At 34.4% G+C, this 17,704-nt stretch overlaps 1 protein-coding gene across 1 annotated transcript in view; it reads right to left on the bottom strand.

The window, feature by feature from the left end:
* The window catches only part of TET2 (tet methylcytosine dioxygenase 2), a 102,380-nt gene that overhangs the window by 63,840 nt on the left and 20,836 nt on the right, over positions 1-17,704 (bottom strand). The window contains exon 2 of the mRNA XM_063108152.1: positions 293-438. The gene's annotated coding sequence lies outside the window, so the exon portion shown is untranslated. The remainder of the gene's footprint in view (positions 1-292; positions 439-17,704) is intronic.

The raw sequence follows: 17,704 nt of genomic DNA, 5'->3' as shown, positions 1-17,704 counted from the left end.
TACTAAGACAAGTGGTTGGAGACATCACAATTCTCCAAGATGATAGTTACATTTGAATGATTCTTATCTCTTTTTAAAAAATTCATAGACATTGAAAATCTTCTTTTTCTCCAGAAAAATACAGATACAAACAAAAGTCAGCACACAACTTTAGGGGATTCACAGATCTTAAAGCCTAATCCATGTGTCCTAAGCATAGATAACAAAGGCACTTGAGAAAGTACAGAGTAACATTAAATCAGGAATAAGTTTATACTTGCAAAACAAAAATGAACTGCCCCCACAGTCTTACCAGCAGTTCCGTCCCTCACTGCTCCTCCTGGATCATTTCCGGTTGGCTGATGCTGAGCCCATCTCCTGCTTCCAAGGGTGGTAACTCAACAGGAGCAAGGGCAAATAGACAATCTTGAGAGGGTCTGCTGCTGAATGGTTGCCAGCCTGGAAAAGACACAGAGTTTGAATACTTTTAAACTAGCAAAAGGGAACAAGGCATACACCTCTGGTATGAAAGCTATTATGCAGGCCTGAAAAGGTTTTAGATTCCTATAAATGGGTATTTTCATTACACTGTTGGCTGTTAAAAATTTTAGGGTTATAGGATTTTTCTCAAAGCAATGACACTGGCAAATACATCACAGCAATGTTATCTAATATTTGTAGAGCACTTTTCAATGCCCAAAGCATCTCTGATCCCCACATCTTGATTGCAATAGCCAATGAAGCTTGGGAACGACTGACTTAACGTTACTTCATATATTGATTCCAATGGTTCTCAGCCTGGATTATAAGAGTACCACCTTGGTGCAGAGAGTATTGCTTTATGCTCACAGATTCTGACTCATTGAGCTTAGATGAAGCCTTATTCCCCAGGTGATTCTAAGGTGAAGCCAAGATTGACAATCAGTTTGAAGTACCTGTTCACACAGGATGACTATACACTGGAATAAGGAAGAAAGTTTAACACATGGGAGAAGTCCACTGAGTTCCAAAAGCAGGGTGAAATTCAGAAACACAGGAAAGGGGAGAGAACAGTCTTTTCAGGCCAAGATACAGCTGCAGGAATGTGCATGGCAAATTGGGGAAGACTAAAAGACCCACTGTGACTGAAGGGTTTCTATGAAGGAGGATTAAAAGAATTTGGAGAGATAGATTTGAAACAGAATCTAAAGAGCTTTTGTAAAATGGCTAAAGGAGTTGAGCTATTTTCCTGAATATCCAGAAACAGTATTGGAATATCCTGAAATATAGTATCTGGAATAGCATTAGAAGCTGTTGACATGTTCATGAGCATGTTCTACTGGTTCTTATTAAACTTACTAGGTTCTTAGGAAATGTCAGACACTATGCTAGATGCACTCCATGACTTACCTCACTTAACACTCACAAAAATCTGGTGAGGGAGTTAGTATTATCTCTATTTTACGGAGTAAGAAGGGAAGTCTTCTAATTTTTTCTCAAAGTCACTTAGCTTGAAATAGTAAACTGAGACTGAGACATGCTGTTTCTGTAGAAGCATGGCATCACAAAAGTCATGTGTTAAGATTCGAGGAGTTTTGTTTGTTTTTTGAGAGATAATTCACATACCATAAAATTTACCTTTTTAAAGTGTACAATTCACTGGATTTTAATATAATTCAAAAAGTCATGCCACTATTGCCTATTGTCACTATCTAATTCCAGAACATTTTCATTATTTCCAAAATAAACCCAGTTTATTAGGAGTCAGGTCTCATTCACCCCTCCCCTGGCCCTTGGTGACCAACTTTCTGTCTCCATGAATTTGCCTATTCTGTACATTTCATATAAATGAAATCATACAAAATTTGGCCTTTTGTGTCGGATTTCTTTCACTTAGTATAATGTTTTCAAGGTTAATTCATGTTGTGGTATGTATCAGTACTTTATTCCTTTTTATGGCTGAATAATACTCCACTGTATAGCTATACCACATTTTTATCTACTAATGAACATTTGTGTTATTTCTATTTTTTGAATATTATAAACCATGCTTCTAGGAACATCCATCTACAAGTATTTTTTTTTTAATTGTGGTAAAATATAACAAAAAGTTTACAGTTCTAACACATTTAAGTATACAGTTCTGTGACATTAAGTACATTCACACTGTTGTGCAAGCATCACCAAAATCCATCTCCAGAACTTTTTGTCTCCCCAGATGAAAACTCTGTACCCTTTTTACAATAACTCCCCCTTCTCCCCTTTTCTCAGCCCCTGGCAACGACCATTCTATTTTCTGTCTCTATAAATGGCAATTACAGATTCCTCATATAAGTGGAATCATACAATATCTGTCCTTTTGTGTCTGGCTTATTTCACTTAGTATAATGTCTTCAAGATTCATCCATGTTAAATAAAATGTGTCAGAATTTCCTTTTTATAAGGCTGAATAAAAGTCCATTGTAGGTATATACCCCACTTTATTCATGTATCCCTAGAGACACTTGGTTATTATCAATAATGAATAATAATTCTCTTGGGAGTGGAATTCCTAGGAGTGGAATTGCTGGGTCATATAGTATTTCCATGCTTAACCTTTTGAAGAACTGCCAAACTGTTTTGCAAAGTGGCTATACATTTTTATATTCTCATCAGCATGTATTAGGGTTCCAATTTTTCTGCCTCCTGACCAACACTTGCTATTGTATGTCTTTTTTATTATATCCATCCCAGTGAGTGTAAAATGGTAGAAGATTCAGGTATCATAAATAAGCACATGCAAGACATTGGCTATTGCAGCAATTCAGGTGTAAAGTGGTAAGAGTCTAAACAAGGTGGTGGCAGAGAAAATGAAATAAAATGATTGAATAGGAAATGAATGGAATTTAGCAAAATTCTACATGTAGGGAGGAAAAAGACTCAATTATAGTAACAAAGCTTTGACTTTGGTGGCATAAAAGGATGAAGGTGTTAATCAGAGGAACAGATAATTCTAGAAAGGAATCTGAAATGACAAAATAAATTCTTGACATGATGCATTTGAAAAAATCTATGTATCCTGAATAAATTATCATCAGGCAGGTGGAATTTAGGTCAGGGTTAGAGACAATAAAATCTCTCTCTTTTTTTGTTTTGAAAGGGTCAAAGAAGAATTGGTAACATTAGAAGATGTTCATTCACTATAGGTTTAAATCTATAAGGCTTAGTTTAGCAATAAACCAAACATTGAGAAAAGCAGTCATTTCTGCTTGTTTTCTGTTTAAAGTAGTAAAACAATACTTAAATAGTAAAGATAATATATTCGTTAAACTTAGAGTTTTATCGGAACTTCAGCTAGAAGTCCTTTGAGTTGGTATCAGATTTTTATCTATACTGCAGGATGGTGGTGCCCTTGGTTCTCAGAATGGTGTGATCAGGCTTAGTGGGATTGCCCTCTAAGGGCTGGCACAAGATTGGGAGTCCTAGAGGACTGAGTGTCACTATAAGTGTCAGTTATCTGGTTGGCGGGAAATCAAGCTGGCAAAATATCAAGAAGAAAAATGAAGTTCCAGTTTTCTATGCCCAAAACAGTGCCCTTAGTAAAAAGAACCCGTTCCCCAAAAAACAGAATATTCTCCTGTGAGAACAAAGTTCCTTGATGGTCAATGATCTTGGCTTTACACAGCTTTGAAAAGTCTACAGAATAATACTCAAGAATAAATATAGTGATGACTCACATGCTTAGATACCTATTTTGACAGAGAAGCTTAATAATAATATTTAGAATCCCAAATTAAATACTCTCAAAGAAAATGCAAAAGGCTGTCAGCCAGAGTATACATTGGGTTTTCCCTCTCACCTGACATATTGCAATTAAAAAAGAAAAAAAAAAAATCACTTAGAAGACAAAATGGAAAAGTATATAAAGGAAAAATGCTGAAGACAGAGGTTAAAGTAAGAACCAGGGGGAGAGGAAGAATTTAAGAATAAAAGCCTCTGAGCATATTTAAATGTTCTCCCTCCCACACACATTTTTAATTGAATGAAATAAACTTCACAAAGTTGCAATCTTTCTGAGGATACTATGGTTCTTAGATTTTTCTTTGTTTCCCTAGATTGATGCCTATTCTTATATATTTTATCTTTATCAACTATTCACTATGTTTCAAAGAGGCAATAACTACTTTCAGCAATAATTTCCAGAAATTAGATTTTAAAATAACAATAAAAATAGCTAAGATTTATTGAATGCATTCATTCTAAGTCATTTAGTCTTCAAAATACCATCAGTTCTGAACCTTAACACACACTTTGTAGGGAGCAGGACCTCCAGAGCCTGTGCTCTTATCCACCATGCTTCATGGCCTCCACAGGCTTGTAGGAGATCCAGTGAAGAAAACATTTCATTTTGGTAAAAATTCTATACTTCAAACCCTAGAAGCAGATACCTTTCTTTAAGAAAAAATGAAAAAACTTTTCTCTAAAAATCAGTCCCTCTACCTATAAATGTGCATATATTAATACAAGTTATGGACCTTGTAAAGGAATCTTTCTTTTGGGCCTTAAATGTACTCTACTTTCAATAGATGGATCCACCATTGATCAAAAGTCATCAAATGCTTCCATTACAAACAGGGGACTATATTTATCATGCTAGATCTGATCCTTCCCTTCCCTTTTGTGGTACTAGAACACCTTCATTGTACATTTCTTCAAAGCTTCCCAGCAATAGATGTTTCCTTCCTGTTGAAATGCTGCCTTAGCTGCATGAGGTGATTCTCCTCCAGGTCTAAATGGGGTCAGACCGGAGTTTGCTGAATAGCAAGTTACTGACCTCAGCAGGATGTGCCCACAAAATGGTTTTCCTCCCTTACACACATATATATGTGTACCTCTCCGCAAGTAAATGATCCTAACTGTACAGTGCCCAAAGGGAAGAGCTATTTCAAATGCCAGCAACTTGGCAGCAATGGCCGTTCTCCTATTAATGCTTTTAACAAACCACTACTGTTTAAAGTTCTACGAAGAAAACTAAGGACCTCACATGTATTTACTTCCCACTGTTCCTAACATACACAAAGTGGTGGCTCCCAAGGAAGAAGTCAATAAGCATTTGCAGAACAAATTCCACTAAGATACACCACACGAACTTGTCTTTATGGAACTAAAATTGCCAAAGCTGAAATATTAACCAGCAGTTATAAACCATTTACCATAAATTTCCATTGCACAAAGAGATTATTTAAGAACCAGTGTAGGAGGAATGTAAGAGGTACAGTTATAATTTAACTTTGCATTGTGTGTAGATTATCAGATCAACAAATATAATTTCCAGAAACAAAAGTTATGAGGAAGTAGATATTTTTAAAACAGGTATTCTTAAAAACCAAGATAGAAAACACACATTAGAAAATACTATATAAAAATCAAGCAGAAAATGCATATACATTTCTGCATCTGAAAGAAACATTTCCATGACACTTCTCAATACCTGACCTTTTTGATCAGAGACTGGGCCAATGGAGGGTGTGCCCAAAATCTTAACTCTAAACAGCCAGTGAAGGATATAACTTATTTTTTACCCCTAAAGTAGAAAATATAATTCTCAACAACAGAATTGCCAATCCTAACATTCAGGCATTTTTGGCATCACACTCATGATATTAAAACTTTACAGAGAATACTCCTTACATTACAATATGTCATTGTAATTGCTAGAATGCTCGTTATTGATTCCAAAGAAATTTTTAACAACATATATTCTATTGTTTACATTTGGTAATTTTATATTACAAGTGATGGAACAGATTCTTGAGAGTAATGAGTCTACTACGATGGTTCATTTAGATTGAGTTGCTAATTGTATCCATTTATAATAGCCATAGATTGACCAGAGACTAAGTGTTTTTTAAAAACTGCCTACAATTCTATGTCATTAACCTACATATTTAAAAAAGGAATTCATTTGGAAATTATACAAACACATGAAAATTAAACAACATGTTCCCAAATGACACACGGGTCCAAGAAGCAAATAAACAGGAAATCAAAAAATTTCTTGAAACTAATGAAAATAAAGACATCATACCAAAACCTATCAGATACAGCAAAAGCAGTACTAAGAGGGAATTTTATTGCAATAAACATTTACATCAAAAGAATAGAAAATTTTCAAATAAACAACCTAATGCTACACCTCAAAAACCAGAAAAACAAGAACAGTCCAACACCAAAATTAGTAGACAGAAAAGAACAATTAAGATTAGAGCAGAACTAAATGAAATAAAGAACCAAAAAAATGATACAAAAGATCAGTGAAATGAAAAGTTGGTTTTTCGAGAAGATAGACAAACCATTAGCTACTCTAACTAAAAAAATGAGAGAAGACCCAAATAACAAAAATCAGAAATGAAAAAGGAAACATTACAACTGATACCAAAGAAATACAAAGACTCATTAGAGACTATTATAAACAACTATATGCCAACAAATTTGAAAACCTGGAGGAAATGCATAAGTTTCTGGACACATACAAATTACGAAGACTAAACCAAGAAGAAATAGAAAATCTGAACAGACCAATAACAAGCAAAGAGATTGAAGCAGTAATCAGCAGTCTCCCAACAAAGAAAAGCTACGGACAGGATGTCTTTACTGCTGAATTAGTGCAGCCATTATGGAAACAGTATGGAGATTCCTCAAACAGCTACAGAGAGAACTGCCATATGATCCAACAATCCCACTGCTTGGTTTATATCCAAAGGGATGGAAATCATCATGTTGAAGGGATACCTGCACTCCCATGTTTATCGCAGCTCTGTTTAAAATAGGCAAGAATTGGAATCAACCTAAATGTCCATTGACAGATGACTGGACAAGGAAAATGTGGTATACATACTTGACAGAATACTATTCTACCATAAAAAAGAAAGAAATTCTGCCATTTGTAGCAACATGGATGACTTAGAGAAAATTATGTTAAGTGAAATAAGCCACGCACGAAAAGAGAAAAATACTACATGTCCTCACTCATCAGTGGGAGCTAAAATAAAGAAAGAAAGGAAAAGAAAGAAAGGAAGAAAGAAAGAAAGAAATCATAGTAATAAATTGATCTTTACAAAAAAGAGAACAGAACTGTGGTTATTAGAGGTGGGAGAGGGAGGGGGAATTAGAGAGAAATTAGTTAAGGGTCACAAAGATTGATAATGTTTTGTAAACATGCATATACTGATTATCCTGATTTGATCACCACATATTGTATGCATGTATTGATATGCAAGTCTGTACCCCACAAATATATATATAATCAATTATGTTTCAATTAAAAAATCTGTCAAAAGAGTTCACTTTTTCTTTTTTGCGGGAAAAGTATTAGGTTTATATTAACCCTTCCTTTCCTCAAGATGAATAGAAAGTAATGGAATAAATTTTTACTAATTGTTATAAATTATTCATAGCCCAGAGAACAGCTTCATGTAAGGATGCTGTAAATAATATGACTGATAAACTGCAGTTTAAAGCCATTACATTCATATCATCAATACAAACATCACACAATCAATTAGAAAAATTCTAATGCCTGATAACTATAAAACTGCCAAAAATTGCTCTGTCGCTATTTTTAAGAAACAAGATTCAACAAGGCAATTTTGGGCCAGCCCCATGGCTCACTCGGGTGAGTGTGGCGCTGGTAGCGCCGAGGCCACAGGTTCAGATCCTATATAGGAATTGCTGGTGCGCTCACTGGCTGAGCGTGGTGCAGACCACACCTAGCCAAGGTTTGCATTTTTGTAATTATGTATTGTTTTTGTAATATAAAAACAAGGCAATTTCACCAAATCTTATTTTCAATAAAAAGTCAAAATAAAGAGACTTTATAAAAAGATTTTAAAGTATATAGGAAAACTCCAGAGTTATGTTTACCTAGATTGTTAAAAACAAATTATGCATTTTGGCAGGGGGCCAGTTAGCTCAGTTGGTTAGAGCATGGTGTTACAGCACCCAAGTCAGGGGTTCAGATCTACATGCCAGCCACCAAACAACAACAACAACAAATTATGTGTTTGTACAACTAGAAGTGTCATTAACATAAAATACTTCTATCATCAGGTTTTCTTAAAAGCAGTTTAGTAGTCATAAAGTTAAGACAATGAGATGATGTCTTTCTTCCCCCACGAGTGATAACCAAAGTATTTAACAGCTAGAATGTCAGAGCATGGGACATAGTGCTGGAGGAGGGTCCTACAGGCCATATAGGCATTATTATTTCAGTTGCAGGATTGTGAGGAGGTCCAGGGAGTCATGAGGAGGTAGCCAGTGGCTTAGTACAGCAGAATTACTAGCTACCTTGGAAATATTTCAGTGGCTATCAGCACAACAACACTTAGGTGCACCTGTTACATATCAACTCTGGATGTCTGCATGATTCTTAAATAAGGGATAAAAAAAGACCTTAAGCAACTGTTACAAGTCTTTGCATATCTCCCACTTGTTACTGGAAAAAATGGAACTATTAACTTTGGCTGTACCTGAAGAGCAACACGATGGGGAAAATTTGGTGGAATAAAAATTTAAAGATCAAACATTTTTTAAAAATTCAGAATTATACATGAAAGCTTGTGTATAATTCAGAATTATACATGAAAAAATATTTTATATTACTAAAATTATATAAAAATGAGTATGAGCTTAGACCTTCAAGCGATGACCAAGATGATAGAATTTAAATATACTTCTCCCTAACTAAAGAAGACATTAAGTATAAAAGCTGTAAATGTGATCATACTTAAGGTTGGAGAGTTATATAAATTAATAAGAAAGCCAAATGAATATTTTTGTAACAAACTTACCACACATTTTTCATAATAGTAATTATCATTATAATATTAAATGGAATTTTCATGTCTTAAGTTTCCTGGAAAAAGGATTCAACTATTGCTACTTACCAGCTGATTTCTTATGAATAAGCATATCACAACGTTTAATAACAGTATAATTGAGTATATAAAGATACTTGGTGCAATGTTATAGATATAGGAGACTGTCTACACAGAACTGTACATTTAAAAAAAATTCCAATCATTTTTTATTTGCTAGATCTGATAGTTGGGGTATCCAAATCTAATGACAACAGGAATTTATTTTTGTCAATTGTCCTTTGTTGAAAGGGATTAGTCTCCTAGCAACCTCCATGTTGTAGAAACTGAAATAAAAGAAGAGTTGGCTGTCTACCACCAATTCTTCTACAATGGATGAGTGCAAGTAAGTAGAAAAGCACTACCTGTGCTATGGTGCTTTGACACACATTCATCACATGGCCAAGTAAAAATTCCTAGGAAAAGGTAACTCCTCTAAAAGCATATTAATTGTGACTAAATTGAGAGTTTACAAACCACTACCATACAGACGGACAGACAGACAGAAAGACACACATACTGTCTCACTCCAAAAAAAGAAAATAACAAAAGACACGGTAAAAAGAGTATACAGATTATAGCTTACAAAGGGGAGTTGAATAATGGAAACTTTATTAAGGGCTTCAAAATATTCTAGATAGAAATATAAATGAGCATAATAATGATGCTGTATAGAATCAAGACTTTTAAAATTGGTTTTACAGAGGCAAATAAAGAACATGGAGACATAAATGTGAGGATTTGAATTCTATAGAATGATGAAAGTCCAATATCAATTATAACGTGAAATACTGTTTGTGATGATAAGATAGAGAAGTAAATGGTTTTGGAAAGAGTTTCAGTGCCATGAGATTCTAGAGTGCAGAAAAGAAGATCTGAAACAAGTAAACATAATTTAGCCCCCTAGTACAAAAGAGCTCAATAATTGTGACATATGTCTGCCTATATTTTATACATGTATGAGAAAGCAGAGAAGAGCAGGCATGTGACAATTTGTATTTTTCTCCATGTACTAACAACTTAAGACTTTGGAATTGGGGTACATATTTGTAGAGATGAAAGAATAAAATCACCATTTTTAAAAGCAAAGCGGAGTTTGGAAAAAAGGAGCCACTCTGCTGTCAGAGAACCTGGTCTGGAAAAGCTCTTCCTGCTAAGTTGACTTGGGTTCATAGGCCATGGACAATCAATTCTGAGAGTCTTTCACTTTGGATGGGAACCTAAGTGAAGACTGGAGCATCTCACTCTTTGCACTTGGAGATGTGAAGTGTCATTTCTAAGACAGGTTCATTGTCAGCTGAAGAGAAAGGCATTACTGTAACCTCCACAAATGAATCAATAAAAGAAGAGAAAGGAAACAAACAAATGAGCAACCATCACTGTATGCATGTTATTTCAGCCAAGCAGCCATTAAAAGACAGATATTCTGCATGCTAGAAAAATCTCTTTCCTCTTGGGCAAGAAGAGTAATACTGAAGAACGAAATAGTGGGTTAAACTTAATCATGTCTCACCAGGAATGCAGCTGCTTTACAGAACCTCACTGTACACAGTCTTCCAGTGGGATGTCAATCTTCCCCTCCAAGTGCTGAAATGACTTAGCACTCTAGGTTTATGCCAGGTCAGGGTACACAGGTCACCTCCAGAGCCATGAATGAAGTCATGAGTTACCAGAAAGCAGGTCAGAGGTGACATAAATCATTTAAGTGTAACAGCTGACTACAAATAACTTTCTATTATAAGTATTCATTTCTCAAATGAAGAAAATATATACCCTTCATTTTTTAAAGGAGAGATGGGAGAGAAAATCCTCACATAAAACCAAATAAGACACTTTTATCTTGAAAAAGTGTAGCATCTGTAGGTACATGAATTTGTTTTGTAGCCTCTTGCTGTATCATGAGCGCTGAATGAAGGCAACTGAATCACCCCTATATTGATGTCTATTGTTCATTGTGAATAAGGTTTCGGGTCAAGAAGTCTAGGTTATCTTCCTTAACTTCAAGTTTGAAAATAATGGTCAAAAAGATGAATTGAAACACTATAGCAACACATAAAAGAGAGAACATACTTTTACATATAGTTTTTTTCAAATTTAAGTTTTTTTCAGATTCCCTAAATTTTTTATTACATAAACTTTATTTTTATTTATTTATTTATTTTTAAAATGTAACATTTTAATTGGAAACAGTTCATATGAAATGGAAGCTCAGATAGGCAAAGTGCAATAAATAGAATGAAATATTACAAATGCGTGTCTGCTTATATCAACATGAAGTTATCCACGATATTTGAAATGGAAAAATAATAAGATCCAAAATAATAAATACAGTGAGAGTACACTGTTAAACATTTTTCTAAACTTTATATTCATGTCTGCATTTTTGTAATTATGTACTGTTTTTGTAACAAAAACAAAATTAACACATTTCAAAATAATGTTCAAACACATTTATTTACCAAGTCACTTGAAGTTAATAAATATAAGGTAATTTTACCAAATAAAATGTTTAATGAAAAATTGTGTTATATATTATACGTATCTCTAGAAAAATGTCTTATTTACAAGGTGAGGAACAAAGGTATATCTTCTAATTAAACATAGGCTTTAGAAAAATATTCATTATGCAGTCCTACCATAATAAAAATGGATTTCCTAAGATAGCTCAAGTATCTAGCGAAATAAGAAGTGAACTATAATTTTTTTTCAATCATATTCAGAAAATCTAATGTGTTACTTGCTTGTCAAGTCTTTGCTAGTCTAATCTTTCAGCTTTTGTGATTAACTTCTCAGTGCCTCTTTTCGTTTCCCGAGGCTGATTAAGTTTGGCCCGTCTATCAGCCAAAATCTTCTGCCAATACCTCTGTTCATGATCACCGGAAAGGACCTCGAGTTTCCAGCAATGTTTCTTTTAAATTTCTGTATATGCATTTATTACTGCTTGAGCATCCTCAGGAGTTCTAAATCTAGCATGGCATTCTGTATCTCCTTCTACTAAATCAACATAAAGAAATTCTGAGATCGCTGCCAAAGTATCCTGTACAAAATCACTTATGACTTTGTGTAAAAATTTTATAACAACTCATGAGAAAAAAACTTTCATTAAACCTGCAAAAACTCTAGGTTCCTGAATGGATCAACTAGAGCATAGCTCAAGAGCTCCTACTTTCTGATAAAATCATAAACTTTATTTTATAGAGTAGTAAAATTGATTCACATTAAAACTGAGCAGAGAGTACAGTTTCCATATACCAGCTGTGCTCACACCCCCCCAACCTTGCTCACTATCAATATCCCACACCAGAGTGGTACATTTGTTATTACTGATGCATCTGCACTGACTCACCCTTATCATCCAAAGTCCGTAGTTTACAACATTAGGGTAAACTCTTGGAGTTGTACATTCTAAAGGTTTAGACAGATGTATAGTGACAGGTATTCACCACCACACAGATTAGTTCCACTGCCCTAAAAATCTGCACATACATTCCTCCCTCTCCTAAACTCTGGCAAACTACTGATATCTTTATAACATCTCCATAGTTTTGCCTTTTCCAGAATGTCATATAATCAGGATCATACATTTACATGCCATATAACAATGTTTGGGTCAACAATGGACCACATATATGACAGTGATCCTGTAAGATTTTTTTTCTTTTGTAACATATGCATTTGATGATATAAATTTTCTTCTAGGCAATGCTTTCACTGCATTCCACAAATTTTGATGTGTATTCATTTTCATTTAGTTCAAAATATTTTAATTTCTCTTGAAATTTCATCTTTGAGCCTTTTCTAAATAAGTGGAGGATTTTCCAGCTATCCTTTTATTTGATTTCTAGTTTAATTCCATTGTGATCTAAGAGTAAATGTAGTATGATTTCTATTCTTTTAAATTTTATAAGGTGTGTCTTATGACCCAGACTGTGTCCATCATATCTTATCCCTGATAACATTCCTTGCTCTGAAGTATGCTGTTTGAAATTAATAAAGCTACTCCTGCTTTTTGTTGTTGTTACTTTTTCCATCCATTTAGTTTTGATTTATGTGTCTTTAAAGTGGTTTTTTTGTGGACAATTCTGACAATCTCTGCCTTTTAATTGGTGTATTTAGGCCATTTACATTTAAGGTGATTACTGATCTACTTGGATTCATATCTACCATATTTGTTACTGTTTTCTAATTTTTGCCCTTGTTCATTGTTCCTATTTTGTCTTCCACACTTTTCTGCCTTTTATATGATTCATTTTTCTCTCCTTTGTTAGCATATCAATTATTAATATATTTATATATACACATATATATTTTTTTTATTTTTTATTTTTTATTTTTTTTTTACTTTTTAAAGTGGGTATTCTAGGATTTATGATATACTTTCACAACAAATCCAAGTCCACTTTCCAATAACACATACCATTTCAAAGGTAGTACAAGTACCTTATAAATACAAAATATTCCTCATTCATCCCCCATCCCTTGTATCATTATTGTCACTCACTTTACTTATACATAAAGATACATAAAAGAAGCATTCATAATCAACTACATCTCTGCTATTATAATTTTGAACTGTTAGATCAATTAAGAAAAAAATTTTCATTTTATCTTCATTTATTCATTCTGATGCTCTTTTATGTAGACCTGAATTTCTAACCTTTATCATTTTGCTTCTCTTTGAAGAAATAGGCTTACTAAGATCATACATATATTGGCCCTTTTCTAACTCTTTTTGATACCCCTAAAATTTTTACTCATATACAGAGTTACAGAATAAATTGAGACTCTCAGTGAAAACAGAATTAGCATATTAAGTTCATGTAAATAATTATTTTGTCACTATGTATGTTGACAGGGAGATCTATGGTTTTTTGAAGTCACTGCTACCTACTATTAAGAACTATACATTATATTGACATAGGTAAAATATTTTATATTTCCTCATATACATCTACCCTGAGTCAATATTTTGTTAAACTGAAGTCCTGAAGAAGTCTCAAGACTTTAACCTATATTAATCTATAGTAATCCTGTTTATAAATCACTTTGTTAACAGGAATTCTAAGGATATTAGCCTGATTTTACAGATGTTTAATTAACATATAATAAATATCTAAATAAATGGATTCTTGGCCTGCATTCACTGAACAGAGAAAATAAATTGGCAAATCCCTTTGAATTTCCTAGTTTCTTCACCTTTGCATTCTTGTAGCAGATCTGTCATTTCCCAAACTAGAAGTTTCATAGTTCCTTTACTTACTAAGATGACTCATTGTTATCTAAAGTTTTTAAAATAAGATTTAATTTTTCTGAAATTATTAATCTAGGAATTTTCACTTTGGTAAATAGCACACACTAAATGGCAATTTTATGCACATATTTCTCTTTAAGAATTTTTATCCTTTGTATTGGCATGCAGGAGTGAACTTCCTCTTAAGAACAAAATTTATATTCTTAAGAGGTCTGAGAAGTAGCTTCTTTGCATCTTCTATTTCCTGAACGGATATATAAAGTTTAGTTTATGGATATAAGGCTAAAGTAACTTTGTTTCTGCTGTCACAAAAGCAGTATCATTGCATAACAAGAGAGTAGCAGCATAGCCAACTTAGAAAAAGCTGTTAATTGCCGGTATCAATTTCGTTACCAAAAATATAACATCTACTAGAAGAACACTTCTGATGAATACCTTTTCCTCACTGAAAGATTTTCTTTTAAGTTGCACAAACAGTAAATCAGTTTCAATCTTAAGACCGCTAATATTCTCACACTATTCTAACACTGCAGTAAATATAAATATAATCTGTAAGAAACCTTGAATTCAACCTTCATAGTTCTGAGATGTTTCTCATATACAGGCAGCATTCAAATGGAACACTATTTTTTTTCCTTGAAAGGAAATGACTAGGTCACTTACAAAATGCCATGCAGCAAATACTCATTTAATGTCTGTGATATGCTGCAAATAGTCATGTGTTTATATCTATCTACTATGCTGAATTTGACGTTTAATGGAATTTCAGAAAATGTTATCTTGTCCAAGTTCTTCGTTTTATAGGTAAGGAAATAGTAGACTGTCCTTCCAGCAGCACAAGAAAAGTCAAAGATCTCATTTAAAGACAACAAAAGCCTTTTTGCAACACCAAATATGTATCCATCATGTCTTTCCTGTCTGCAAAATGCATACTACAGACATATGAAGGAGATGATAAGCTTTGGAAGAAACAGACTTCCAAAATAGGTAAAGACAATTATGTGAAAATGCATAATGCAGTTTGGAAGAAAGAGTCTAGTCTGTTTCTGTAGGTCCACCCCCAGCTACAATTGCTGCTTTATATTCTTCCCCATCCCAAGAACACAATGTGCTTCCTACTGTGTATGAGCAGGTATTACCTTAGCAACAGGGACCAGCCTCCTCTATCCAGAGGCAGTTGTAGCTGAGTTGTAACTTGGTAGCACCAGTACAGAATTTAAAGAATACAGAAGATATCCCAGTAGGGCCAGCCTGTGGCTCACTCGGTAGAGTGCGGTGCTGATAACACCAAGGCCCCGGGTTCGGATCCCATATACGGATGGCCGGTTCGCTCATTGGCTGAGCATGGTGCTGACACCAAGTCAAGGGTTAAGATCCCCTTACCGGTCATCTTTAAAAAAAAAAAAAAAAAAAAAAAGATATCCCAGTAAGTCACACTGTTTATTTAAATATTTTTCTGACCTCTATTTTCTCTATTATTCTCATTTTTGTCATTTTTTTTAAAGCGTAAAAAATAAATGGGGGACTACTAGCTCCTATTTTCTTATCTGCTTATATGGCTACGTATTATTATGATCAATAACAGATATTAGAACTCATAAATCAATTTTCTTCTGATTTCAGAAAGTTCCCTATGTATGGAAGAAAAGTAAAAAAAGAACTACTCTAATAATCTTTACTTCATTTTACCAGCATGGAGTACAATATTCATCACTATCTTTTTTTATGCCAATAAATCTCTGGCATGAGAATTCTTTAAAAGTATTGGTCTACATTCACCAAATATTGATTGTGGTTTTATAATGTGCCAGGCACTATGCTAGACACTGGAGATTAACATTTTGAACAGAACAGAAATGAAATTCTCATCATGGAGCATGCAAGTCACATTGAAGTTTTGCTGGATTTTGAGCCAGCAATAACAGTAGCAAGAAAACCACACTCAAAACACCATGGATTTACTTTGGCCATTTTAAAAATGAATAAAAAAGGTATTTCAAAACCAGCTGAAAACCTGTATATGAGAAATCATCTACCTATAACTACTTGTCACTATGAAATAAATGTCAAGGACATCAGAACTCAACTAAGGAATGGTTATCACAACAGCAGATGCTAAAGATACTGCAAACAGTTCTATTTGTCCTTGCCTAGAGGGAGGAGGAAGTTGGTAGATACACAACTAAAAGAAATGAAGCAGGAAAAACTCCGGCAGTGCTCATCTTGCAAGAGGCTTGAGCTCTCAAGGTATTTACAACTCAGTTGATTAAAACTTAAAAGTAGTGTTGCAAGTCATGTTTATAGTTTGAAGTAGTCACAAAAGCCTTTTAAACACACAATGTAACTGAAACACTATCCAATTATAATATTTGAAAATACAGTTGCAAATGTGTATGGTATTTTAGCTACAAATATCTCCTTGGCTCCAGAAGCTCCTGGGAGATTGTCTCTCAGCTATGCCACATGGATTCAAAAGCCTAATTTCACCTAAATGTACTCCAATGGAGATTTTATCTGTAATTTCTAGTACGGAGGAATGAGATTAAACATAACACTGTAGCGTTAAAGAGAAAAGCAATAAAAATAAAACTATATCACTGCCATTATTTTTAACCATTTGCATTCACTCACACATTCACCAAATGTTTATTGAGTGCCTAGTATATGCCAGCCACTGTTCTACATGCTGAGGCCGTGTTGTGTGTCAGTGACCCAAACATATGTCCCTGATCTGACAGAACGCATGTCTATTGAGAGGAACAAAAAATAAACAAATTTTAAAAAGAAAAGCAGAAACACTCTACTTTGCCAAGAGCTAATAAACCTCATGAAAGAAAGTAAGGTAAGGAGTGGTGGTTCTGTTACGTAGAATACGTCCCGAAAAAGTAACATTTAAAGAAAGATCAGAAAAAGAAGCAGCACATGTGACTGAGTATAGAGGAAAAGGAAACAGCAAGTGTAAAGACCTGGAGGAAAGAGAATGCTCATCTTGTTGCCAAGGCAACAAGACAGCCAGGGAGATTAAAGCAGAATGAGGGAGAAGACTGGCAAGAAACGACATCTGAAATGAAAATAGCGGCCAGATCACCTGAGTGCTTGTGGGCCGTGGAAAGGGCTCTAGCTTGTATTTTGAGTGAAATGGGGACCCATTAATGGTTTTGTTTACTTTTTCTTTGGGTGGCTGGCTAGGATGGGATCCGTACTTGTGGCCATGGTGTTGTAAACCTGCGCTCTAACCAACTGAACTAACCAGCTAGCCCCACTAATGGTTAAGCAGAGGAGAGGCATGATCTCACCTAATTTTTAAATGAGTACTTGGAATTTTGTTTTGGTAAAAGATTTGAATTTTTGTTTGGATTAGGTGAGGAAGAGGAGACAAAGCAGAAATAGGAACACACATTAAAAGGATACTGCAATATTCAAAGTGACAACTGAAGGTGACTGAAAGAGGGTGGAAATCGTGGGATGGTGTGAAGTAGTCAGATTCTGGATATATTTCAAAGATAGTCAACAGGTTTGTTGAAGGACTGAGTATTACTTGTCTCTGTTGTTTTTTGTGTTCCCTTTATTTCCTGAAGCTAGGCAAGATGAGCTCTGGGGA

Source organism: Cynocephalus volans, chromosome 9, assembly GCF_027409185.1.
Source record: "Cynocephalus volans isolate mCynVol1 chromosome 9, mCynVol1.pri, whole genome shotgun sequence".
Lineage (NCBI taxonomy): Eukaryota > Metazoa > Chordata > Mammalia > Dermoptera > Cynocephalidae > Cynocephalus > Cynocephalus volans.
This window is presented reverse-complemented; position numbering and strand designations above follow the sequence as displayed.